Source organism: Ictalurus punctatus, chromosome 1 (genome assembly GCF_001660625.3).
Source record: "Ictalurus punctatus breed USDA103 chromosome 1, Coco_2.0, whole genome shotgun sequence".
NCBI lineage: Eukaryota > Metazoa > Chordata > Actinopteri > Siluriformes > Ictaluridae > Ictalurus > Ictalurus punctatus.
The window spans coordinates 26687630-26714633 of record NC_030416.2 but is presented as its reverse complement, the minus strand read 5'-3'; the positions used below and the strand labels follow the sequence as shown (position 1 = coordinate 26714633).

The 27004-nt window shown below is 37.1% G+C and overlaps 1 protein-coding gene across 5 annotated transcripts in view; it reads left to right on the top strand.

The window, feature by feature from the left end:
* The first annotated feature begins 11171 nt into the window (after positions 1–11171).
* epb41l3a (erythrocyte membrane protein band 4.1-like 3a) overlaps positions 11172–27004 on the top strand; it is an 81049-nt gene continuing 65216 nt past the window's right edge. For 4 of the 5 annotated variants that reach the window (XM_053683453.1, XM_053683454.1, XM_053683452.1 and 1 more), the window contains exon 1: positions 11363–12390. The gene's annotated coding sequence lies outside the window, so the exon portion shown is untranslated. The other variant, XM_053683440.1, reaches the window with a different exon arrangement.

Genomic DNA, 27004 nt, shown 5'->3' with positions numbered 1-27004 from the left:
TGTCAATTTTGCCCAGTGTCTTTCTGATAGTGGAGTCATGAACAGTGACCTTTATTGATGAAGAGAGGCTTGTAGGTCCTTTGATGTTGTCCTTGGCTTTTTTGTGACTTGCTGGATGAGTCGTTGCTGTGCTCTTGGAGGAATTTTGGGAGGTCGGCCACTTCTGGGAAGGTTCACTACTGTGCCGAGTTTTTCCATTTGGAGATAATGCCATGTCATTCCCATCGAGGAGGACTTCATTGAAAAAAGAAAGAAAAAAAGAGAATGAGGAAAAAAGAAAGCAAGACAGTGGTAAGTGGATCAGATAATGATGATTGTTTGTTTAAGTATAACAATAAATTTATTTAGATATGGAGAACATAGTGGTAGCATTTGCACTAACTAAGGCCCAAAAGCATTATTTGTAGAATCAATGCTTAAAGGGTGTTAATGAGCACTGGCCTTATAAAGTGGGTAAAAATATAAGTTTTTGGATATATAGTTTGTACTATATATAGATTGTACTATGTTTATACCATTTTTATTTTAAGTGTTCTGCAATGTTTTATCATTCTACATATTTATATTTTGTTCTATTTATATATATATATATATATATATATATATATATATATATATATATATATATATATATATATATACATTTTCATTTACAATTTTTAATGGTCTGTTGACCTGGAGTTATTTAGTTATTTATTTAGTTCTTTGTATTTATAGTTTGAAAATTGTACTAATGTGAACATTTGAAATAAATACAAAAGTTTAGATTGTATACATTTTTGGATGGTGTCAGGTTATTTATAACGTAATAGTGATGAACGCTGGTTGAAGGGGCCTCCTGAGAACTTTTGCCTAGGGCCCCAAGAGACGCTAGAATCGCCTCTGATAACAAGAAATAAATGGCACGGTAGCCAAGACCATACAGCGGTTTAACAGGAAAGGTTCCACTCAGAACAGGCCTCACCATGGTCGACCAAAGAAGTTGAGTGCACATGCTCAGCGTCATGTCCAGAGGTTGTGTTTGGGAAATAGACGTATGAGTGCTGCCAGCATTGCTGCAGATGTTGAAGGGGTGGGGGGTCAGCCTGTCAGTGCTCAGACCATACACTGCACACTGCATCAAATTGGTCTGCATGGCTGTCTTCCCAGAAGGAAGCCTCTTCTAAAGATGATGCACAAGAAAACCCGCAAACAGTTTGCTGAAGACAAGCAGACTAAGGACATGGATTACTGGAACCATGTCCTGTGGTCTGATGAGACCAAGATAAACTTATTTGGTTCAGATGGTGTCAAGCGTGTGTGGTGGCAAAAAGGTGAGGAATGCAAAGACAAGTGTGTCTTGTCTACAGTCAAGCATGGTGGTGGGAGTGTCATGGTCTGGGGCTGCATGAGTGTTGCCGGCACTTTGGAGCTACAGTTTATTGAGGGAACCATGAATGCCAACATGTACTGTGACATACTGAAACAGAGCATGATCAGTATGCAGTATTCCAGCGTGATACCGACCCCAAACACAACTCTAAGACGACCACTGCCTTGCTAAAGAAGCTGAGGGTGAAGGTGATGGACTGGCCAGGCATGTCTCCAGACCTAAACCCTATTGAGCATCTGTGCGGCATCCTCAAACGGAAGGTGGAGGAACACGAGGTCTCTAACATCCACCAGCTCCGTGATGTCATGTGGAAGTGGAAGAGGACTCCAGTGGCAACCTGTGAAGCTCTGGTGAACTCCATGCCCAAGAGGGTTAAGGCAGTGCTGGAAAATAATGGTGGCCACACAAAATATTGACACTTTGGGGGAAAAATTGGACATTTTCACTTAGGGGTGTACTCACTTTTGTTGCCGGTGGTTTAGACATTAATGGCTGTGTGTTGAGTTATTTTGAGGGGACAGCAAATTTACACTGTTATACAAGCTGTACACTCACTACTTTACATTGTATCAAAGTGTCATTTCTTCAGTGTTGTCACATGAAAAGATATAATCAAATATTTACAAAAATGTGAGGGGTGTACTCACTTTTGTGAATTACTGTATATATATATATATATATATATATATATATATATATATATATATATATATATATATATATATATATATAGTCTCCAACTGTAGCTGTCTAATCTAAAATATCTATCAAATAAAAGTTGAAATATAAATCAAATAAAAGTTAGAACCTAGCAGCTGAGGAGATAATGATGCAATATTACTTCTCTACCAGTGGTTTCTATGACACTAATGTGTGTTACTTCAGTTTGCTCTTACTGAAATTATATTTTCCAGGAGGTACAGACGCTATGCTCCAAGAGGTTACAAATTATTCGTTTTCATCTTACTTTAGCAGCAGTGTTGATTTACCATTGATTTATACCCCCCTCCACACACACACACCCCTAACCCTAACCCTAATCTAAATACTTTCAGGTCAGACTTTCAGGTTTAGGTGGACTGCTACACTGTGATCCAATACAACACTGTCACCACATCCATCATGATTTTCAGCACTGACGTAGTTTGGGTTACAACACTGAGTATTAGTGATATGTATTTTTCTGTATTGTCAGTCAACAACAACAACAAAAACGATATCTTTATGAAACCAAAGCACTACGCCTTTGAATGGATTATAAGAATTCATTAAGCTGGATATACTGGAGAGTCACATCTCAATTCTTATCATACACAGCTTTGAAATGCACTTCATGGCCTGGATACAATTACTCATGGTACAATATATGTTTATGTAATCATTCATATTCCACAATATACTGCATGTGATAAGAGAAAAACAAGAGTGCTATGAAAAATAAAGTGCTCTATGAGGTTATGTTTTTCACTGCTGTAACAAGAGATGAGATCCTTTATTATTTCACTCACATAAGCCGTACCTTTCATATACAGTATATAAACATAATAGGCTGGTCTCCTCAATCATATGCTAATATCTGTTATTGTACGTATTCAATGAGCTCCATAACAGTTAGCAGCAATAAGTTTTGTTTACACCCAGGCCAAAGCTGAGGAGGAATTTGTCCCAATCAGAGTGAATGTACAATTACTACCACTACCTTTACAAACACTGATTATTTTTTATTTTCCTGGGAGGGCCTATAGCCGCACTAGCTGATGTCACATTTTCAGAGCAAAAGTAAATAATAAAACATACTGATCAATATTTCATTATTGGATTTTACTGAAATGGCACTCATGACATAACCAGGACAAGTCAGGACCTATTGTGTTGTTAAATCTTTTATTTCTGCATACATAAGTATAAAAATATTTCAGTCCACATTTCCATGTTCTAAGTACGGCAAACTCACTGACCATGTAAAATTCAGTGAATATGATGTAATATAATTAATATAAACCACAGATGTATATGTATAACAGATGTATTTGAGAAATCTTTAATATCAATTTGCACAACAATCAACAGTTAATGAATAAAAGTGTTATAAATGAACATATGTTTTATAGGTTTGGAAAAACTACTAAACAACTTGAAGATGTTGCACCAAGAATATAATTTTTTGTTAAATATAAAGAGTGAGAAAATGATTGTTAATCTTTTCTGTTAACAATGTTCTCATTCAGTCGTTATTCAATACACAAGAGCAGTAATTTTTTTTAATTTAAGGTTCTTTAAATGTCTTTTAACACGATCCTTTAATATTTCAAGGTCCTTTAAACCAAATACAAAAATATCTTATGTTGTTTCACCAAATTATATTTTGGATTGGATTTTCAAATTCAAAGCTGAATTATGTGAGCGTTTACTATTTATAGTTTACTATGTATTTACTTATGCATTTATGAAGGTAGGAAAAAAGGAATAAATGTATTTATTTATTTATTTATTTTAAACAACATTAGGAATAGTATGGGTGACTTTCAGTATCTATCTGCTCTTATCTTTGGTGATCTGTAATTTATTCATTATTATTCCTCATTTGCCAGCTAGATGTTTGGGTCATGGAGGGTAGTAGTCAGTCTCTGAAGGGAGAGCTTTGAAGACTAAAAGCAATCTCACACCACAGTGTATTTCCTCTCTTTTGGAGTGTAGGCAGTGCAATAGTTTTAGGGGGCTTATATCATGGATGATTTTGCATGCACATGTTTGGACACTCTTAATCTGGCCTGACGGAGGTCATATAAAATTTCCATGCCATGCTGGGTAGCATGCTCTAGCATGGGACAAATGCAACCAGTGGATATTGATGTCAGATGTCAGATGACTTCTGAACCTCCTCATAAAATATACAATTTCTTGCATAAAAATTCACTCCCTTGAACTTTTCCCTATATTTTTCAAATGTTACAACCCAGAACTGAACATCATTAAAGTTATATGTCATGGATATACAAAAAATAGTCCATATAGCCTACAAATAAGTGGAAAAAATAAATATAGTTTGCAAAATTATTTACTACAAAATCTGTAAATATTGCTACCTGTTAAAGCCCTGAATCAGTTTTGGATTAAGTAGCTACAATCAGAAGTCACATAATTATTTTAGTGTGCAGTGAAAGAGTCATGTGTTCTCAATACTCTTGCTCCTGGAAGACCCCCAAGTTTGTTAGAGAACATAACTAAACAGTCAACATCATTAAGACCAATGAGCTATCAAAAGAAGTCCAGGACTTTTGGGGAATTTTGGAAAAATATAAATTAGGATGGGGCACACAGTGGCTTAGTGGTTAGCACGTTCGCCTCACACCTCCAGCGTCGGGGGTTCAGTTCCCACCGTGGTTCTGTGTGTGTGGAGTTCACATGTTCTCCCCGTGCTGTGGGGGTTTCCTCCAGGTACTCCGGTTTCCTCCTTCAGTCCAAAGACATGCATGGTAGGCTGATTGGCATGGGTGTGTGAATGCGTGTGTGGGTGTGCCCTGTGATGGACTGGCGATCTGCGATGGATTGGCCTGTTGCCCGATGCACCCTGGGATAGGCTCCAGGTTCCCTGTGACCCTGAAGGAAGGATAAGCGGTATAGAAAATGGATGGATGGATAAATTAGGATTTGGTTATATTAAAAATGTGTATTAAAATTTGAGCATCACATTTACTAACTCAGTAACTCAGAATGGCTAAATGTATTCAAGGATCAATAATAGTCGGTGCCCAAGTGAGAAAATTATAACACACAAACAACCGAATTAGCATAATAATTAACGCATAAAGTCCTGCTACGCTGTGCTGTTCATCAGAATATATGAACCAGTGTTTTTAAGCTTTGGTCACTAGGTGGCAGAATTGCAATACGTACTGTACTGCTTATAGATGATGAATACAGGTTGGAAAAAAATTAACATCATGAGAAATGATCATCATATTGAACATTTGTGCTGTATATTTGCACTGTATATTGGTGTATATTATAGTATACTAGAATTGTATTAACCTCGATTCCATGTAAACTAAAATTCTTTATTAACTGATATGATTTACAGTGCAGGATAAACAAGGATGAGGTCCTCTCAATGTTTCTTCCTCATCTCCTCCCTGCAGATCTTCCTCACAGACTGTACTCCTTGCTTTTCTTATGGAGTGTTAAAGCACTGGTGGGCTGTATATAAATAAGCTGAGATAATCTTTACTGTAAAAAGTTTCAAATATTAATTTTCTTTTTCTTTTTTTAAAATCAGGATTTAGACTTAAACACAGGATACTTGCTAATACAATTTGATGGGGTAGATTAATTTTTTTATTTCATTTTTTTTTATTGGGGGAGCATTTTGATTTTAAAAGAATAGTATTAAATGTAGGGTAGTGTATTAAAGTATGTGGAAGTGTTTTACTCCATGGACATGTAGACGGATGCTTATATCCTAGCTTACATTTATTGAGCAATTATATGTAGTTACTGAATAATAAACTCTATGGGGTGGGTATGTAATATCAGGCAGAAATCATAAAAAATAACCTGGAGAATATGGAGTGAACCAAAATAGCACCAGTTACTAAATGTCCTTCCTTCTTCTGGCTTGACTTTTCAGAAGAACATTAACACTATGATTCAAAGGTAAGATGATAAAATAATTGTGTGCAATATCCCGCCTGAACACGTGTTGAAATGAAGGTCATGCTAATATTGCTTATGTGTGTTTCATCTGTGAAAATATCTAAGTGTAATCAATTAAATATTATCCTGGAGTAGAGTACATGTTTTATGACTGATTCTGTGTTCTTTTTGTATATATTAACCAAACCATTGTCCATTAGGCATCCATAAGTGCATAATTATCATGCCAGTGTGACACAAAATAATGCAGTTGTAATTATGCACAACTAAAGCACATCAAGCTCAACAGGCAAATGACTGCCCTTGTCAATTTATAGAGCATTATTCATTGACACATTTGGAGTAATGAAGGCAGGCAGGCACATTAATATTGGTGCATTATGCATGTTGGGCAGAGGGTAAGATTTGACCTCAGTGCTCAGTCAGAGCAGAGAGTCAGTAGGGTGTCTCCAAGTACGTAACTCTCTCTCTCTGTGCATTATTATAGCTATTTGTCATTTTCTCACAGGATGGTTTTGCATTTTAATGCCTTTATTCCTCCTTTTGATCAAGCTGGCAGCTTGGTAGGCCTGTGCGCCTGCTCTCTGGACTGAGGTTTGTGAGGGTCGCAAAAACCCTGTGATAAAATAGAGTCTGACTACGAAATTGCATCTGATGGTATGACGTTGGAAATCTAAAAATAAGCATATAATCAGCATATAATCAACAGATGCACTTCTATCTGTCTGCTTTCCATGGTGTTCCTATTGATCCTGCTCTGCTCCATTCACAGCTTGGCTGGCAGCCTGGAGTTAGTGATTATCTGAAGCTGGTAGTGGGAAAATCAAACTGAAATTACTTTTCAACGTGTTCCATGTGTAATAGGCAAATCAGTCATATATACAGATTTAAAAAGTGTTTCTCAAAATGGGGCCTTGTGACCCCCAGGGGTCCATGCTATGTATGCAGATTGTGTTCAGTTTTATTATGATGATGATTATTATTATTATTAATATTATTGTAATGACAAGAATATGTAATGATGGGGATTACTATCAATTAAATGTAAATCAAAGTTGTTATAGTTATTCACACTAATCAAGTCTAGTAAACAGTAGCAGGGCAACACAGCCAGAACATCCAGACTCCATCATAGCATGTACCTGCAGGCTGTCAGACATGTAAACAACTTCTTACACATGCTGATTTACTGATTAAATGCTGCAGTGTGCACTTTGCACAATGTATTTGACTATACTAAGGTTGCATCAACATAGGCATTGCCTTAAGTTGCATAATACCTAGCTTCAAGGAAATATGTCCAGGAACACTTTTAGTGCAGCCACTGTTATTGACATGTTAACACTAAAGTCTTTATTCGAAAACCATCATTTGTTTTTATTCTAAATTGCAAATGAAATTGCATGCACACTAAGAATTTCAATTATGTTCTTGAACTTGAACTAATTGTTATAGTTAATATTTAGTCATTATAAATATATGTCAAATTGAATGGTCACTCGTATTAAAGAAGATTCAAATTAAGGCACTAGTGTATTTCTTTTAAAGAATTATTCATTTCTAAACTTACTAATAACCAATTTGGGTTCTGTGGAACATGTATAAATAAAAAGGCCCATAACAGCAGCAGCAGAAATAACGCTTTATTTGTTTGTCTGTTTGTGTTTGTTTGTTTGTTTGTTTAAAATTTGTTTAAAAGTGTTTTTGAGTGTATATGTAAGAAAAATCATAATAATTTATTAAATGTAAGTCTGTGAGAATTGTTATAAATCATAGTAAAGTGGTGCTTGAAAGTTTGTGAACCCTGTAGACTTTTCTATATTTCTGCATTAATATAACCATATATCTTTTACTTTTTGAATATCAGATCATTTATGATATCAGATCCTAAAAGTAGATGAAGAGAACCCAGTTAAACAAATGAGACAATATTATACTTGGTCACTTATTTATTGAGGAAAATGATCCAGTATTACATGTCTGTGAGTTGCAAAAGTATGTGAATCTTTGCTTTCAGTATGTGGTGTGACCCCCTTGTGCAGCAATAACTGCAACTAAACATTTCCGGTAACTGTCCTGCACATCGGCTTGGGGGAATTTTAGCCCGTTCCTCAGTACAGAACAGCTTCAACTCTGGGATGTTGGTGGGTTTCCTCACATGAACTGCTTGCTTCAGGTCCTTCTACAACATTTCTATTGGATTAAGGTCAAGACTTTGACTTGGCCATTCCAAAACATTAACTTTATTCTTCTTTAACCATTCTTTGGTAGAACGACTTGTGTGCTTACGGTCGTTGTCTTGTTACGTGACCCACTTTCTCCTGAGATTCAGACGTTCTGACACTGTCCTGTAGAATTTGCTGGTATACTTCAGAGTTCATTGTTCCGTCAATGATGGCAAGCCGTCCAGGGCCAGATGCAGAAAAACATCCCCAAACCATCATACTACCACCATGTTTCAAAGATGGAATTCTTATTATTCTTATGCTGGAATGCAGTGTTTCCCTTTCTCCAAAAATAATGCTTCTCATCCATCCACAAAGCATTTTCTAATAGCCTTCTAGCTTGTTCATGTGACCTTTAGCAATTGTAGACAGGCAGCAGTATTCTTTTTGGAGAGCAACGTTTTTCTCCTTAAGCATGGTAACCCTGCCATGCACAACCTTGTTGTTCAGTGTTCTCCTGATGGTGCACTCATGAACATTAACATTATTTAGGCCTTTAGTTGCTTAGAAGTTACCCTGGGCTCCTTTGTGACCTCATGGACTATTACACGTCTTGCTCTTGGAGTGATCTTTGTTGGTCGACCACTCCTGAGGAGGGTAACAGTGGTCTTGAATTTCCTCCATTTCTACACAATCTATCTGACTGTGGATTGGTGGAGTCCAAACTCTTTATTGATAGTTTTGTAACCTTTTCCAGCCTGATGAGCATCAACAACTCTCTTTCTGAGGTCCTCAGAAATCTCCTTTGTTCGTGCCATGATACACTTCCACAAACATGTGTTGTGAAGATCAGACTTTGATAGGTCCCTGTTCATTAAATAAAACAGAATACTCACTCACACCTTATTGTCATCCCACAATCAACTCACAATCAATTGTCATTGATTGAAAACACCTGACTCTAATTTCACCTTCAGATTAACTGCTAATACTAGAGGTACGCACACTTTTGCCACTCACAGATATGTAATATTGGATCATATTCCTCAATAAATCAAGTATAATATTTTTGTCTCATTTGTTTAATTGTATTCTCTTTTATCATCTTTTAGGACTTGTGTGAAAATCTGATGATGTTGTAAGTCATATTTATGCAGAAATATAGACATTTCTAACCACTGTATATTTAACAAGGTAAAAGAGGTAAATTTAACCTGGGTTTTACAATTACCTATACAGTTAATGTTCCTAATATTCTCTGGAACGATGTAGGCAATGTAGAAAACCAGTAGATTATAATCATAAAACTATCGTGCACTGCAATCAGAAGAGGGTCTGTGATATGTGTTCCCTACTGAAAAGGATTTTTGACTGCAGCAGCTTAAACGCAGCAAAAGCTGTGGGTGTAGCAGGAGTTTGCCTCAGGTTACCACATCATATCTGATTCAAGTGATGCTGTAACGGGTTAACAAAGTATTGCTGTATAGTAAAAACAGACCGTGTACTGACTTTGCTGTGATCCACTAGACAGACCCCCCCCCCCATGGTCACTCAGCTTTCAGTGTTTAGCTTTGAAAGTCTGGGAGAGGAAGAATATATCTTCATTCCAGGTGATAGATGTACTCTGAATAATCCATACAGTCATACAATAGCTTCAAAAGAAGACATCCCTAGCATGGAGTCCATTTGTCTGCAGCAAAGTTGTCCCTCCAACCAAGCTTGATCAGTTTTCTCAAGATATCTTACTAGACCTACATTATTTTAGTAAGTCTCACAGATCAGATAATTTTAAATAAAATATGAATAAATCTCTCCACCACACTAAACAGTTTTGTCTCCTCTATTCTTACTCACTCACTACCTTGGCCACATGCTACCTACCCTGAGGCATAAAAGCTGTTACTCCTGCCATTTTGAGCTGCTTTATGCTGTGGCTCATTCTTCTTTTATCGACTGCTCACTGTCCCTTTTACTTTAATATAAAGATTCCAGTGATAAGTAGCATCATTACTGTTAATCAAACACAAATACCATATTAACTGGTGTTTTTAGAAATGAAAAGTCATTATTCCCAGTTCAGCTTAGAGGAGGTTAGGCTGCTTCGACTGGGTCTTGAAGCTTTACTTAATGAAGCTTAAGGTACTGATGTCTATGCATCTGCTTTGAGATGATATGTAATTTGAAAAAGTACAATAGAAATATAATTCTCTTTCGATAGTTTATGAATAGGGTGCCGTGGCACTGCAACTCTGACCAGGATAAAGCAATTACTGAATACTGACCAGTAATGAATAGTATGCCAACAGCATGTATGATATACAGTCAGGCTTAAATGCTGTTTAATGTTTAATAATACCATGCTCATATGTGCATAATATTTTAGCTCGTCGATTCTTTGCTGTGTGAATGGTTTTTTTTTTTTTTTTTTTACTAAACTGTCAGGCAGAGGCTAACTTGTGTTTCGCATATACTGTAACTCTCTACAGATAACATTTATTTAATATATCTGATATACACAGTGCCCTCCACTAATATTGGCAACCTTGGTAAATATGAGCAAACAAGGCTGTGGAAATCTGTATATAGTGTTCAACCTTTTTGATCATTTGTTAAAGAAAAATCACAGAAATACTCTGGTCCCATGAATATCAAACAATTGCAAACACAACACTGGTTTATCAGTAAAATATCTTACTTATATATACTCACATACATAGGCTACATTCATACATACATACAAATAGATGGAGAGATATTTATATCTTTGTGACGTTACAGGAGTAGTAGCCTATAGCTATAATCCATTTTTATTACCATGTGTTTACTTAATGTACTAATTACTTCTGAGCAATATTTGTAATAAAATGAGTTGGCCAATAACGTTCCACCATGGCATCCCATATTATCATAAGTGGGCGTGGTTTGAAATGCTATGCGCGTGAACCGGTGTTTCAGAAAGGGGCGTGCATTAGAAGGCAGGCTTCAGGATCTGCACCTACATCACGCTCATGAAACATGTGTGTGTGAGTGTGTGTGCGCGCGGGCGTGAGGCTGCATGTGTACCCTTTCTACGCGTGTTGGACTTACTAGCTTACTTGTGATTTTTGGGTTGTTTTTTTTTTTTTTTTTTTTTTTTGGAGTAACCAAACTGAATTTCTGAACAGGTATGCTATAGAAGTCTTTGAAATGCGACTCGTCCCACATACCGGCTTTGCGGTGTAACATCTGTTTGTGCCGCTTACACTACTACTAGGTAGCCTACATGCTAGCACAATATTTAATCACAGTCACATTCCATTAGTTTGTTTTAGTTTGTTTAGAACTTGTTTTTGTTTGTTTGCTACACTGTAATTTTTGTTTGTTGTTGCCGTTCAGTGTTTGATGTCGGTAGCTTGTTTCACTGCATTGACTCACGCTGCTGTAGCTGTTTCTCGGTATATAGGGTTTGACAACAATTTATTTGAGGGTTTTAGGTTTACAAAATATAGAACTGTTGAAGATTTTTTTCTAGTGGATTGTGAAAAAAAAGGTTTTTCGTTTTCATTGACTCGCTTACAGAAATGAAATCTTCCATAGTGTACCAGAGAAGAAGGAGTCTGTGTCCGGTATTATTCGAATAGCTGGTTTATTTACATGTCTGGCTTTCACTGTGTCTTAAATGTGTTTTAATTTGACACGTTAGCACCGTTTTTCTCTTCCAGTATTGTGGTGAATGCCTGAAACTTTTATAGCCTACCTTTGTCGAGCAACGAAAATTCCCCTCCCTCTCTCTCCTAGTGCAGCTGTAATGATTTCTCATCTGCACGTCAGTATCATTTGTGCAAAATGAAAACTAATCTGTACACCTAAATATGCAGTGACATATTTTTTTTGGAATGAATGAAATACATGTTGCATTACATAATCCAGTGAAAGAATGGCAGCTGCTTAAAACCATCCATAACCAGCCAGTCAGTCTGGAAGCTCCACATCAATGTCTCTCCAATACGAGATCTGCACAGACTTCGATTTGTTCCATTGCTATGTAGGGATAGCTAAGGCTTTTTTTAAAATAGGAAATTAAAGCTATTGTATAAATGTTACATGACACTTAATATAAAAATGCTTTATGATTTCATTCCCATCTTTCTATTGTGAACAATCTCGGATCTTCGGCGTGACGGCTGGATCGACCCTGGATGTGCTGGATGCTCTACAATTGTGAGTACACACATAAATCACTGACGGTGTGCTGTGTGTTGGATAAAATCTGAATTGTCATTCCATACTTTCATTGCCTACAGTTTATGTGGTGGTATAAATCAACACACAGGCATTACACACTGCCGCCCCATGTGAGCATCAGCGTATCCAGATTCCAGTTGACATTTTTTACTCATTAAGAAAACGTACACAAAGGAAATGTAGGTGACCAAGAGGTGTGCTCACTTCCAAATCAAACAGCATCTACGTCAAACTGCTTTTCTTCAGGTCAGTCTTTAAATCTACAGGTAATAACTAGGATTAGTTTCGCCCGTCCCGTTCTGCAAAGCAGTATATCCTTTCACTCAACTATGATGAGTGGAACATTTAGAAAGCGACACCAGTCAGGAGAATGGTGCAGATTTAGTTCATTTTGTGTCAGGCTTTGCACAGAATCTGTTGGACTACACTGGGCTTGTCTTTGGGACAGTGCCCTGCTATGGGTTTTAGCTATTTGCTAGGTTTTTAATCTGCTAAACTCCAGCGTGATGGATTAAATGCAGCAAATTCTGAAGCCTTACAAATGCAGAGATTAAAAAAACACCCACAGTATTATATCTAGTCCATGTCTTCAGTGCTGTCAATGTTTTATTTTGCTTTACCACATTAATATCAAATGGCTCAGTTTAAAATGGTGTTGGGCGGAGTATTAAGGGAAACCTCCAGTGTTTTTCCATTGACGACATTTCCATTATTACCCCAAGCCCTGGAAGCATGAGCTCTGCAAAAAGCCAAATGATTGCTATTGATCAACTGTTATAAATCACACTACCCTCATTTACCACCAAGCCTTTAAGAGCTCAGTTACAAGAGTGACTCATTCCACCTTGCTGTTATTTTACTTAAGTGCATAAATTAATGAGGAATTTTGAGTTTCTGTGGAGTGCTATGGATGCTGGAATGCTTATATGATGGAGTAAATATTTCATGACTAATGTACCACACCTTGCAGTCTCTTGATGCTGGTCTCTGAGGGCTCCATGTGCTAATGGAGCTTTGGTTGTGTGTGAGTTTCAGGTGAACAGAAACAACTTGTGCTTTTGAATTTGTTTTTTTTTGATATATGTATATTCTTTTATGTATTATGTATACTTATATTGACTTTTTAATATGTGTTTTCACATTCATACGACAATCCAGGAAAATGACTGTATATTATAATTTCACTTCAGATGATGGTGAAGATATGGTGAAACTTGAGGATGATTATTTATTTCTGGAAGGAGTTTTCCAACACTTGAAAGTCTTCAGGACCGAGGACTTGAAAAAGATGAAACAGGAGAGGCTGATGAGGGAACTACTGTTTATAGCAGCTGTAATGCCAGTGAACAGGAAATAACTTGTTTCATAGATCATCCACAACATTAAATGTAACTGTAAACAGATAAAAGTATTATTCTATTCTTTTTCCATGTTGAATTATTTATGTTAAAAACAAGTGTAACCGATCTCAGCTTCACGGAAATCTTTTTAAAAAAATTTTATTTCAGCACGGCTGCTAGCAAACCTAAATGATCTGTTACTAATTATGGTATTATGCAAACATTGTCGAGTATCATGAGCTAATGTTGTTACACTCCCACATTTAAACGATGTGTGGATGCCTGATGGCTTGCTATAACTGCCTAATCTACAATATTATATATTATCTTAGAATATACATATTCTGTATATGCAGATTGGTTAAGATTCAGTGTCTAGTTTCAGACAAGGCTAAATATTAATTCTTAAGTTATAATTACAACTTTGCCACATCTCTTATGCATACACACACACAAACAAATAGATACACCAAAGCCTTCTACTTGTTTCAGATGCCTCTGGTTTTGTCTGATTTATGGACAAGAGGAAGCTCTTCTTAGATCGATACTTTTGTACCGACAAGCATGACCATACAACCTCCACCTCCAGATATTCTATACTATACTATATTCTATACTATATTCTATACTATATTCTATAAGCTATTTAAAAAGGTAAATTTATTTACTGTAATCTTACAGTCACAGTGTGTCAAGAGCAGTTCTTTTGTGGTCACCATTTCTTCTGAAGCATTGAACTGAATTATATAACTAGTAATGATTATAATTACACAGTAGCCATCAGGGGTTTATATGGCTTCCAGCTGTACACAGCAATTGCTTTATGTGATCAATGCAGAGTGACTCCATGGGGACAGCACTGACTTTTCGTGTACTAATATTCATCATTTACAATTGAAGAGATTTAAGTGCCTCTGTTCTTCTAAAGCACACTCTTGTAGCATACTGTGACTGGATGTCATTAATGATTAAACAAGTGCTGTTTCTGACCGAAGAGGCTTTTGTTTGCCATGTATTAATATGGTATGCATTTAATGGGAGATTTGAAAGGTTTTGGGCATATATTCATAAAGTTATCAAATAGTCATCAAAGACAAACAGTCATCAACTGATCCTACATCAGTAGAATTATTTAATGAGTCCTCAGTACTGGTCAAAGAGCATATCCTACTAATGTTATATGAAGAATTTGATAAAAAGGTCAAATGTGCAGCACAGTATCACTGTGTGACTCAGGCTTGAGAACCATGAACGAGCCAGTATTTACAAGCTGTAAAAATCTGCGAACTGACTCACTAAAGCTATTACAGGAATTTCACATGCCATACTTTTATATTATTGAAGCAAATGCATTTGTCAATTGAAAGCTGACTCAAGTGCCAGATGCCTCAGTTGAGATTTGTCTCTTAGATACTCAGACTCGATTAGAGGCTTGAAAATAATGAACAGTTGGAGCACTCATGTTCCCTTATGTGTCTGTTACTGATGAGTTACAAGAACCCTCAATAATGGCGGTGGGCTTCAGTCATGACACAGCATAGTGAATTGTAAAAACCAGAAATATGTAGAAGTTCATGTGGAGAATACATTTCTTGAACACAGAGAATTTTTTTTTTAATCCCTCTTATTTGCTGGTTTTTGAATGACCAGTTACTGATCTAACTAATTCCAAGCTGAGCAGCCTACATACACTGTAGATACTGGAATGTACAGTTGATTGATTCATTTTTCCAGAAGGGATAATAGCAGAGAAAGTGCTTGTTCCATTTATTTACAGTGTAAAATGATCACTTCACTTGCAGAACTTAAAGTGTTAGGACATTTTCTTAATGCTCTTTTCATCTGGCAAGAGGCTATTTGCGCTGCTGTTGGTTATTACAGTGAATAATAATTTGATTGCTTTTTCCCCAAAAATGGTCACTCCATGTCGGTATTTGAATCTTTGTTGGGTATTCAACAAAGTATCACTGAGACGTACGTTGCAATTAACCAAGTAATTATCATTTTTGTAATCTATGTCCTGTAGAAGACCTCAAGCTCTTTAATCTATAATATGATAATACACCGTATTTGTGCACAGTGCCTGTGGCCAATATCTCTTAATTGTACTGTAGTGATACTACTATACTCTACATTTCTGATTTTATACATGTGTGTGTGCTGAGGTATTTAAAGAAAATCACAAGTAGCCACCTAGTGTATCTTGCAATTAGACCAGTATTTTATATTTGTGTGTGCTGTGGTGTGTAGAGCAGATCGGGCTCTCGAATGTAATCAGGGTGTTCAAAAAGAAACTTATCAGCTTGTTAAGGAGCACCTTTACTTGTAATCAGGAAGCCATTGTTTTCCCATGGAGAGAGCAGTTGTGCTTTACCTGGAGGCATCATGACCTTGAGCATCAATTTTTCAATCAAACTCAGCTTTCTGATGTTTGCTGCTGATCTTCAAACAGAATCAGTGAGACAGATTGCTGTATGAGACATGGCAAGAGACAACTTATTTTTATAGGCACTGAGTATTCTCACTGCTTGGTAGTAACCCAAGTTACTGAACACGTATGTGGGGGGAAAAAATTAGGAATGTGAAAAAATGTAGGATAATCTCAGTTATGCCTCTAAGATGTTTTTTTTTTTGTTGTTGCCATATTGATCTTTTTTCTGTAATATTTCTGTTATGGATCCACACACTATGGATTTCTGAACTCCATAGTGGTCGTAGAGGTTGTAGAACCTAGGGAAAAAATGTAAACTTAGAAATAAGAAAATTAAAAATGTAGATTTAATATTCACTGGAAACTTGACAAACCCCTTATTGTTACCAAATATTTTTTCTTGTCCAAATCTGTTAATCTGGCAGACTCTTGTATTAGGTGTAGAAAATCTTATTTCTACTTAAGTTATAAAGGGCAAAGATTCATTCCTGAAACTTGCAAATACTTTACTGTACACTCACCATTCACTGTATTAGGAACACTTGCACACTTCATGCAATTATCCAATCACCCAGTTATGTAGCAGCAGCGCAGTGCATAAAATCATGCAGATACAGGTCAGGAGCATCAATTAATGGTCACATCAAACATGAAAATGGGGGAAAATGTGACCACGGTGACTTTGACCGTGGCATGTTTGCTGTTGGTGCCAGATGAGTTGGTTTGAGTATTTCAGAAACTGCTGATCAAGTGCCTGATTTTAGCCAAGAACAGTAATCTGAGGCTACAGTAGGCACTGATGTACGAAAACTGGACCGTTGAAGATCTTTTAAAAGGTCTTTTATACAAACCTCTCCCCACTATAGCCTCAGATTCCAGTCATTAGATTTATATAACGCTTTTCTAGACACTCAAAGTGCTCTACATTGTATGGGTGGATATCTCCTCAACCACTACTAGTGTGTAGCATCCACCTGGATGATGCAATGGCAGCCTTAGTGTGCCAGAACGCCCACCACACACCAGATATTAGTGGAGAGGAGAGTGATGTAGCCAATTCAGAGATGGAGATTATTAGGGGGCCATGCTAGAGAAGGTCCAATGGGGGAATTTCACCAGGACACCGGGGTTATACCACTACTATTTAAAAAATAATAATAATATATTTTTTTTTGATTGATTTATACTGACTACACAGAGTCTGAAGCTATTGACCTGTTTCTGCATGATTCTATGTATTGAGCTGCTGCCACATGATTGGCTGATTGGAGAATTGCAGGTGTTCTTATTAAAGTGGTCAGTGAGTGTATGAATTATGTTTAATACCTGTCTTTTGATCTCAGTGTTTTAATGTTCTCCATATCACAGCTGTGTTTAGCATTCTACCTCATTTAACACTCCATATTCAGCTCATCACCTTATTACCAATGTATTCATGAATGTAAATGGTAAATTGCGCACTTATATAGCGCTTTTATCCAAAGCTCTTTACACCGTGTCTCATTCACCCATTCATACACAGATACACAGGTAGCAGAGCTAACTTGCCATTGGGAGCAGTTGCCATTGGGGTTCAGTGTCTTGCCCAAGGACATTTTGGCATGTGGAGTCATGTGGGATTGAACCGCCAACCCTACGATTAGTGGACAACCCGCTCTACCACCTGAGCCACAGCCGCCCCTTGTCTGAATGTGTCAAGGCATGTCCGACAAGCCGAATGTGCTTGTCAGAAGATGGAACACACAAATCTGTGTTGTAACCCTCCAGGACACAATTTTGAAGCTCCTGCTTTTTAGGCCATGTTTTTTTCCACTTTTAATGAATCCTATTTGTTCTCTTGTTAGATCTATTTCCTGTCTTCTTGACATCCAATACAAACACACACAATTCACTATATTTTAATATATTTACTCAAATAATTAAATGGGGAGTAATGTATATAAGTATTCATTTGGTGTCATAGTATTCAGTAATAAATGTATTTACAATGTAAAGATGAATAATCATGTTTGTCCTGCTCATTGTGTGACATCACATCCATGAAGTCATGTGGTATTGATCACATGGTATCACCACTAAGACTGCGCACTAATAGTGTTGAGTTACTCTTATTAGAGCAAGGCATAAGCATAAAGAGACGTTTAGGTGTCTCCCGTTACCTGTTTTCAGCAGTAACAGAGTTATTAGAAATAAATGCAAATATTGTCATCCTTCATTCCATTAAAAAGATCTATGCAGAACTGAGAACTGTCTGTTTCAAAAATCAGAGAGATTTCTGAGCAGTCCCTTTAGGAAGCTAAGAACACTAATTCTTGAAACTTGTCATATCACTGAACTATTAGTTATTCCAGTGTCTGTAGGTGGACACATTGATATATAACACTGATTTATGTTGTTGCAGTGGGACTTGTCAAGGGCTTGGATATATTAGGCAGCAAGTGAACAGTCAGTTCTCAAAGTTGATGCCTTGAAAGCACGAAACATTGGCAAGCCTAAGGATCTGAGCAACTTTGACAAGGGCCAAATTGTCATGGCTAGACGACTGGGTCAGAGCATCTCCAAAATGTCAGGCCTTGTGGGGTGTTCCTGGTTCACTTTTGGTATATGTACCTGACAGATATTCTAACACTCACTGATATCAGATCATTTATATATAGTCATGAGCTTTATGTCAGAATAAGCTTTTTGCAACACATTGTAAGCTTTGAGTTCTTGGGCATTCATTTTCAGTACTTTTCCTTCTCTCTAATTAGGAGCTCATTGTTTGAGTGAATAGAGGGTGGGCTGGTGTATAGAAATTACATGGTGCATTTGATTTACACTGATGAAGAAGAAATGTGTTATGCTTATGCGTCAGTCTCTGACAGCACAGTGAGTAACATCTGTTTTCCTGTGTCCTGTGTTTTACCCATGGATTGTTTTCACTCATTTCTACCAAGGTACATCGATCTGTCTGCAGTCATCAGTAACATTGTAGGAAGAACCATATTCCCAAAATAACACCTCATTTTTATTTCTCTCTCTCTCTCTCTCTCTCTCACTCACTCATACACACACATCACTCAGACTTTTCTCTCTGTGGTATTCTGTTTTCATTTATTATCTGGACTTAAGTACTTTGTGTGTGTGTGTGTGTGTGTGTGTTTGAGTATTGTCTGTGAATTCATGTGTCTTCGTGCTGCCCATCTGGGCTTTTCTTAGGAGTGTCAGGAAATGAATCACCAGCATCAGCCCACATCCCTGATTTAGTGAAATTGCCTTTGCTGAAACAAAACTGACATTTTGTAGTAATTTTCACAATTTAAATTAACAAAATTAATCACACCTTCAAGTCCATAAAATTAGAATCAGGTGTTCAAGATACTAGTGATTTGAACCTGTTTAGGGAGTGCAGGTGGAACCTGTCTTATTTAAAACTCTCACATCTAGTGTCTGGTGTTCCCTTTGCTATTGAGGTGTGTGGTGTCTTCATTACAAGATCTAAAGAGTTCTGTAAAGCCTTCAGACAAACGGTTGTGGATGCCAATGAGTCTGGCAAGGGATTTAAAAAGACCCCCAAATTATTTGAAATACATCATTCCACTGTAAGGAAAATCATCTGCAAGTGGCACAGATTTCAAATGACTGCCAATTTGTCCAGGACTGGCTGTCCCAGCAAATTCATGTACATGCATGAAAACCCTCAAACATCTTGCAACTGAACTAGTATTTCATGGAAGAGTGGTCAAAAATTCCAGCAGGCTGATGTCAGAGACTAGTAGAAAATTATGCAAAATGCCTATAAGAAGCTATTTCTGGTAAAGGGGGCAATACTAGCTTCTGGGGCCAAGGGTGTACTTTCTTTTTCTACAGAAGAATATCACATCTATTGATATTTCTGTTGAATACATGATTGAAAAAGATGATTTTCCTTGTGGTTTTGTTCAAGTATATCAGCTGTATTAGTAGGCACTGTTTCAAAGATGATCAAACATTTGCTTGTCCAAATAAGTCAAAAAAGCCAACAATTTCCATGGGGTGTACTTATTTTTTCACATGATTGTACAGTAAGAGCCTGTTGTGAACCATCAGTTCTGTTAAACCATCATACTCACTTAACTTGACTATTAAGTCTGTAGAATATATTTGCATGTCTGACCATAAGCATGTCTGGCATGTCAAGATACTCACTTGTGTTGTTGTTCCTTGTTTGTGTGTTTGTTTGTGTGTTTTACTTACAGCTGCTTGAATGAAAATAATCATTTTAGAAGATTTTATTGGATTTATAAAAAATGTAAACTTCTCTTTAAATTATTGTTTAATTGATAATATTGACAAATTCCATATGGAATAATATTTTATCCATAATGCATTATTTCAGCTACTATTCAAGCTTGTTTGTTATCTATAAATGCCAGTTGCACTCATTTGGCAAGACCTCCAAACCTTATCATTCATATAATGTGCAACCACACATACAACCACAACTGTGAAACCTTTTGAAAGTGTTTGAAATTCATGGCTTTATTATTATTATTATTATTATTATTATTATTATTATTATTATTATTATTGTGAATCGAAAATATTATATACAACATGACAATAAAATACAATAGTTTGATGATGATGTCTTCCCGGGATAGGCTTCAGAAATACCATGACCAAGTGGTTACTGCAGATGAATGAATTATGTTGGGTAGCAAACAGCAGCAGCAAAACAAAAGGGTGACAAAAAAGCTTATAAAAACATAAATCACCTGGTAAAAATGAGTAAATAGGACTGTAATAAATATAAAATGAAATGACATAATGGTCCAACAGCCACTTGTTGCAGTGAATTCTATAGTATGACACCACTGGTTATTTTCATCAATCTGTATAATTGGTCTTAATCTCTTGTTCTATGAAACATTCCCTCAGCATTTTAGAAGTGTTGATTAAATCATATAATTCTTTCACAAAAATTCTGATGCAGACCTTACACCAGCCCTGACACATTAATTAAAGCCAGACGACTGTTTGTGTGTTGACTGCAGTGAATGATGGATACAAACCTTCACGGATAATCTGTAAACCCAAGGCCTATAGATTCATTTTCTCTTTACCTTATGCATATACACATTACAGAGGTGAGCATTTAGAGCTCCTTTTCTCAGGAAACTAGAACTGCTTAAACTAGAGCAGCTCCCAAGCCTACAAACTGACATCATTACTGAAAAATCAATTAGCATGGCCATTGTCATAACCAGTAGTAGTAAAAAAAAAAAAAAAAGAAGAGAAATTACATTTTATCCAACCTATCTATGAATACAGTCATAGTGAACTTCAGTTCTCTCCAGCCTAGAAACAGTTATGACTTATCATAAAACTGTATTGCTTACACAAAACCTTTCCTAAAGTCCTAGGTCCAGTGTTCTCTTGGAAAATCATGTGACAGAGTAACGTACATAATGTTTTTGGAACCTTGAAAGCACCTTTTTCCACAAAAGAATATTGATGGTCTCCTTCTATCTGCTTTGTATGCATTCCAGTAAAGAGCCTCTGAGGTAATTTAGCATTCATGAAAGTTAATGGAACATTTACAGTAGCATGAATAAAACATGACAGACCCAGAGTTAGGGTTGCCAGGCTCAAGGTTTGCCCATGGATTATTTGTTCATTCCTTTAATGACATGCACGGTGGTGCTTAAAAGTTTGTAAAATCTTTAGAATTTTCTACATCTGCATAAATATGACCTAAAACATCATCATATTTTCATACAAGTCCAGAGTAAAAAAATTGGATGAAGAGAACCCAGTTAAACAAATGAGACAAAAATATTATACTTGGTCACTTATTTATTGAGGAAAATTATCCAATATTTCATTCCTGTGAGTGGGAAAAGTATGTGAACCTTTGCTTTCAATATCTGGTGTGACCCCCTTGTGTAGCAATAACTGCAGATGAACGTTTCCGGTAACTGTTGATCAGTCCTGCACATCAGCTTGGGGGAATTTTAGCCCATTCCTCAGTACAGAACAGCTTCAACTCTGGTATGTTGGTGGGTTTCCTCACATGAACTGCTTGCTTCAGGTCCTTCTACAACATTTCTATTGGATTAAGCTCAGGACTTTGACTTGGCCATTCCAAAACATTAACTTTATTCTTCTTTAAACATTCTTTGGTAGAACGACTTGCATGCTTAGGGTCGTTGTCTTGCTGCATGACCCACTTTCTCCTGAGGTTCAGTTCATGGACAGATGTCCTGATATTTTCCTGTAGAATTGACTGGAATAATTCAGAATTCATTGTACCATCAATGATGGCAAGCCGTCCCAACTCGGATGCAGCAAAACAGGCCCATCCATGATACAACCACCACCATGTTTCACAGATGGGATAAGGTTCTTATGCTGGAATGCAGTGTTTTTCATTCTCCAGACATAACGCTCTTCATTTAAACCACAAATTCTGTTTTGGTCTCATCCATCCACAAAACATTTTCCAATAGCCTTCTGGCTTGTCCATGTGATCTTTAACAAACTTCAGATGGGCAGCAATGTTCTTTTTGGAGAGCAGTGGCTTTCTCCTTGCAACTCTGCCATGCACACCATTGTTGTTCAGTGATCTCCTGATGGTGGACTCATGAACATTAACATTAGCCAATGTGAGAGAGGCCTTAGAAGTTTCTTAGAAGTTACCCTGGGTTCCTTTGTGACCTCATGGACTATTACACGTCTTGCTCTTGGAGTGATCTTTGTTGGTCGACCACTCCTGAGGAGGGTAACAATGGTCTTAAATTTCCTCCATTTCTACACAGTCTATCTGACTATGGTTTGGTGGAGTCCAAACTCTTTATTGATAGTTTTGTAACCTTTTCCAGCCTGATGAACATCAACAACTCTTTTTCTGAGGTCCTCAGAAATCTCCTTTGTTCATGCCATGATACACTTCCACAAACATGTGTTGTGAAGATCAGACTTTGATATATCCCTGTTCTTTAAATAAAACAGAACACTCACTCACACCTTATTGTCATCTCATTGATTGAAGTCACCTGACTCTAATTTCACCTTCAAATTAACTGCTAATCCTAGAGGTTCACATACTTTTGCCACTCACAGATATGTAAAGTTGGATCATTTTCCTAAATATATAAATGACCAAGTATAACATTTTTGTCTCATTTGTTTAATTGGGTTCTATTGATCTACTTTTAGAACTTGTGTGAAAATCTGATGATGTTTGAGGTCATATTATGCAGATATATAGAAAATTCTAAAGGGTTCACAAACTTTCAAGCACCACTGTATGTGCTTTAAATGTTTTTGATGTTACTCTTCGTTCAGTCGTACAACTTGGTACCATCATTATGCATGTTATGCATCATTATGCATTATGCATGAGTAGTGTTGGCAAGTACAAGTACATCGGCTGGCCAATATATTAGGCTGATATTTCCTTTCTTTTTTTTTTGCATTAAATCCATCCACTGCAAACACATTACATGACCCTCTAGAGAAAAAAAAAGGGGTTTTAAAATGTAGAAACAATTTGCCTGATGGTAGTTTGACCCCAATACTTACTTTCCATGCTTCACTACAGTAACATTTTATGTGAGAATGTCTAATAAGATATTAAAGCATTTTAATCTCTGTGTATCCACAAAGACACACACAAAACGAGACAAGAATATGGTATGGAGTTCATTTGGTGCAAAATGTTTTTAAACATTTTTTACCTTATCACTTACTGTTTGGGCGTGAGGGTTTTAAAAAGGCACACACCCTAAATGTGTGTTTGCCAGCTGGAATTTGGAGTGTCATGTCATCTGACCCCTGAGTACACCCACTCAGTGAACTGTGACATTTCATTCAATATAGCAAACTACTCAGCAGCAAATTCTTCTATAATTGCAGTATAGACACTGTTAACAGAAATGATAAGTTTGACACATTTAGTGTTAGATGCGAAGCTAATGGGATTTTTAACGGAAAATTTGAACATTAAACATGTTCATGCAAAATGTCAATGCTTACAGGAATACCTACATAAATAAAGGAGATTTCAGACTTTTAATTGTCTGGAATGGGTCTGGTAGCCTGATCATACATGTTACAGGACTCATTAGACACTATTCATGCTTAAACACAGACTGATTGAAAAGATGATCTACAACAGTGTTTAAATGTTTTATGTTTCCTTTTTTAGAGTGGATATATAAAGTCTACACACCCCTGTTTAAATTGTAGGTTTTTGTGATGTACAAAAATGAAACCAAGATCAATCATGTTAAATCTTGTATATCATATGATATATAACACAAATGCATGTGTAAGTGACAAACTTTGATGAAACGTGAAGAGAGACAAAGCTTTAAGACACAGTGGCATTCATGGTAAATTCCAGATAAAACGCAATGTCCAATGGGTAGGTCTTGTAAGTATAAGTTGTTAAAACTAGGCTGATCTTAAAGAATTCTTAAAGAAGCCCTGACCTCAGCTGCACTGAACACCTTTGGGATGAACTTGAATGCCAACTGCTTACCAGGCCTCCTCATCCAACATCAGCGCCTGACATCAGTAATGCAGTGGTAGCTCAGTGATTAAGACATTAGACTACTGATCAGAAGGTTGTGAGTTCAAATCCCAGCACTGCTAAGCTGCAACTGTCACTCATTGAGCAAGTCCCTTATCCCTCAACTACTCAGTTGTATAAACATGAGATAAATGCTCTGGATAAGGAGTTTCCAAATTACATTTCTCAAGTCTACCAAATGCCATAAATGTAAAAAAATAAAATAAACACCAATGTAATGCTCTTGTGGTTGAATGGACACAAATCCCCATATTCCAAAACCTAGTGGAAGGCCTTCCCAGAAGAGTTGAATTTATTATAACAGTACAATGGTAGACCTAATAGACCTAATGTGTGTGATGGTCAGGTGTCCACATACTTTGGACCATATATTGTGACTGATAAAATGGCAAACACAAATGATCTCACATCAGATAGGTAATACAGTGTAGTCTTCCAGGTCAGAAATTACCAGAAATGTTTTTCATGAAAAGATGAATCCTTTATAGGTGTTGTGCCTCAAACCTTGAGATAAATTTGTAATTAATCATAGCTGTAATAATTGAGATTACAGATCATTCTTTAAAGCTTTGTAACAGGTAGCAAGCTCTACGAAGGCATTTCACACACTTGCACTCTGTCTTCTTCGTGTTTGTGCTGCAACCTGCTCTGTTTTCAGAGTTCACTGAAGAGCACTTGGAACTAGGTTTCTGCTTACTGACTTGATTGACCTACCTCGCATGTCAAAATCAGCCAAGCAGCAAATTAATTTAGTCACTCCAGCCTCTTTTTATTTTATTATATAATTGTGTTGCCCGTGTTAATGAGCATGGAGCACACTATAAAAGCCTGTCAAAATGAAGCTTGGATAACTGATAGAGGTCTAGGGCTGTGTTTATAAAGAATCTTATCTTACCACCTAGAGATCTCCTAGGTGGCTCTGGAAGTAAGAGTTTCTCCTTAATGTAGCCAATCCAACTACTGGCATGTTTTTGGAAGGTGGGAGGAAACCCAAGAATCTGGAGGAAACCTGCATTGAGAGTCATGTCAAATAGGCTATATTTTTTTTAGCAAATCATCAGTTTCATCATTCTTAATGTAGGTATGGTTAATTAGAGTTTTGATTTGCACAGTCCGTATGTAGCAGACTATACAGTACTTACACTTCAATATCATTGAATATATCAAACATATGAACACATGAAGAAGGGATGGTGGGGTTAGTGGTTAGCACGCTTGCCTCTCACCTCTGGGGTTCGAATCTCACCTCTGCCCTGTATGTGCAGAGTTTGCATGTTCTCCCCATGCTTGGGGGTTTCAGCTGGGTACTCTGGTTTCCTCCCCTAGTCCAAAGATGTGTTGTAGGCTGATTGCTATTTCCAAATTTTCCGTAGTGTGTGTAAATGTGTGCCATTGTGCCATGCAATGGGTTAGCACCTCGTCTATGGTGTCCCCTACCTTGTGCCCCAAGTTCCCTGTGATAGACTATAGGCTCCCCCACCAACCTGTGTAGGATAAGTGGTATGGACAATGGATGAACAGATGAAATTAGGACCACCTTATGATTCTAGGATAGCCTTATTATTCTTTGTGAATACTGCTCTGATTGACATCTGTACACCTCTTGTCCTGATTGTTTATTTCCTCGTCCTTTCTTGTAGTGGTTATGTTCTGCCACCTGTAAGGCTCCTAGTCAGTCTCCTTCAGTAGTGTGATTAGACATAACTTAGCTAACACAATATTAAAGAGACGCACACTCATCAGCATGCACAGCAACGAGTATGCAGAGATGACAGGGGAGACTCAGGTTAAGGAGAAGGGGAGAAATTAGGGGAGAAAGAGAAGGTGAGAAAGGAGTATGTGAACAAAAGAGACAGAAAAAAATAGAGAATGAGGTAAGGCTCGAGGAACTTGAGGGTTATTGAAAGAGAAATTGAGGAGAAAATGCGACATTCTGAGAGCAACAGAGCAGGGGAGAGAGACTTATAAGATAGACAGGATGAGAGCTATTGGGACAGAGAGAGAGAACAGGCGGAATAGTGCAGGATTAAGAATGTCAGTGGAACAGAGAGATGTCTGGGCGCAGTGTACAGCTGAATACTGCAACACTTGTAATTACTAAGCAGCATAGCTTTATTACTGCAGCTGAGACTAAGCCATAGTTTATGGGACTGTGGAATGGCAGCCTCTGTTGGCGGCATATAACATTTTCAGTTACGTTTAAATGCGCACGATAACAGTTTAGTAGCATTTCTAAAGTACGTAATCTTGATCATTTGA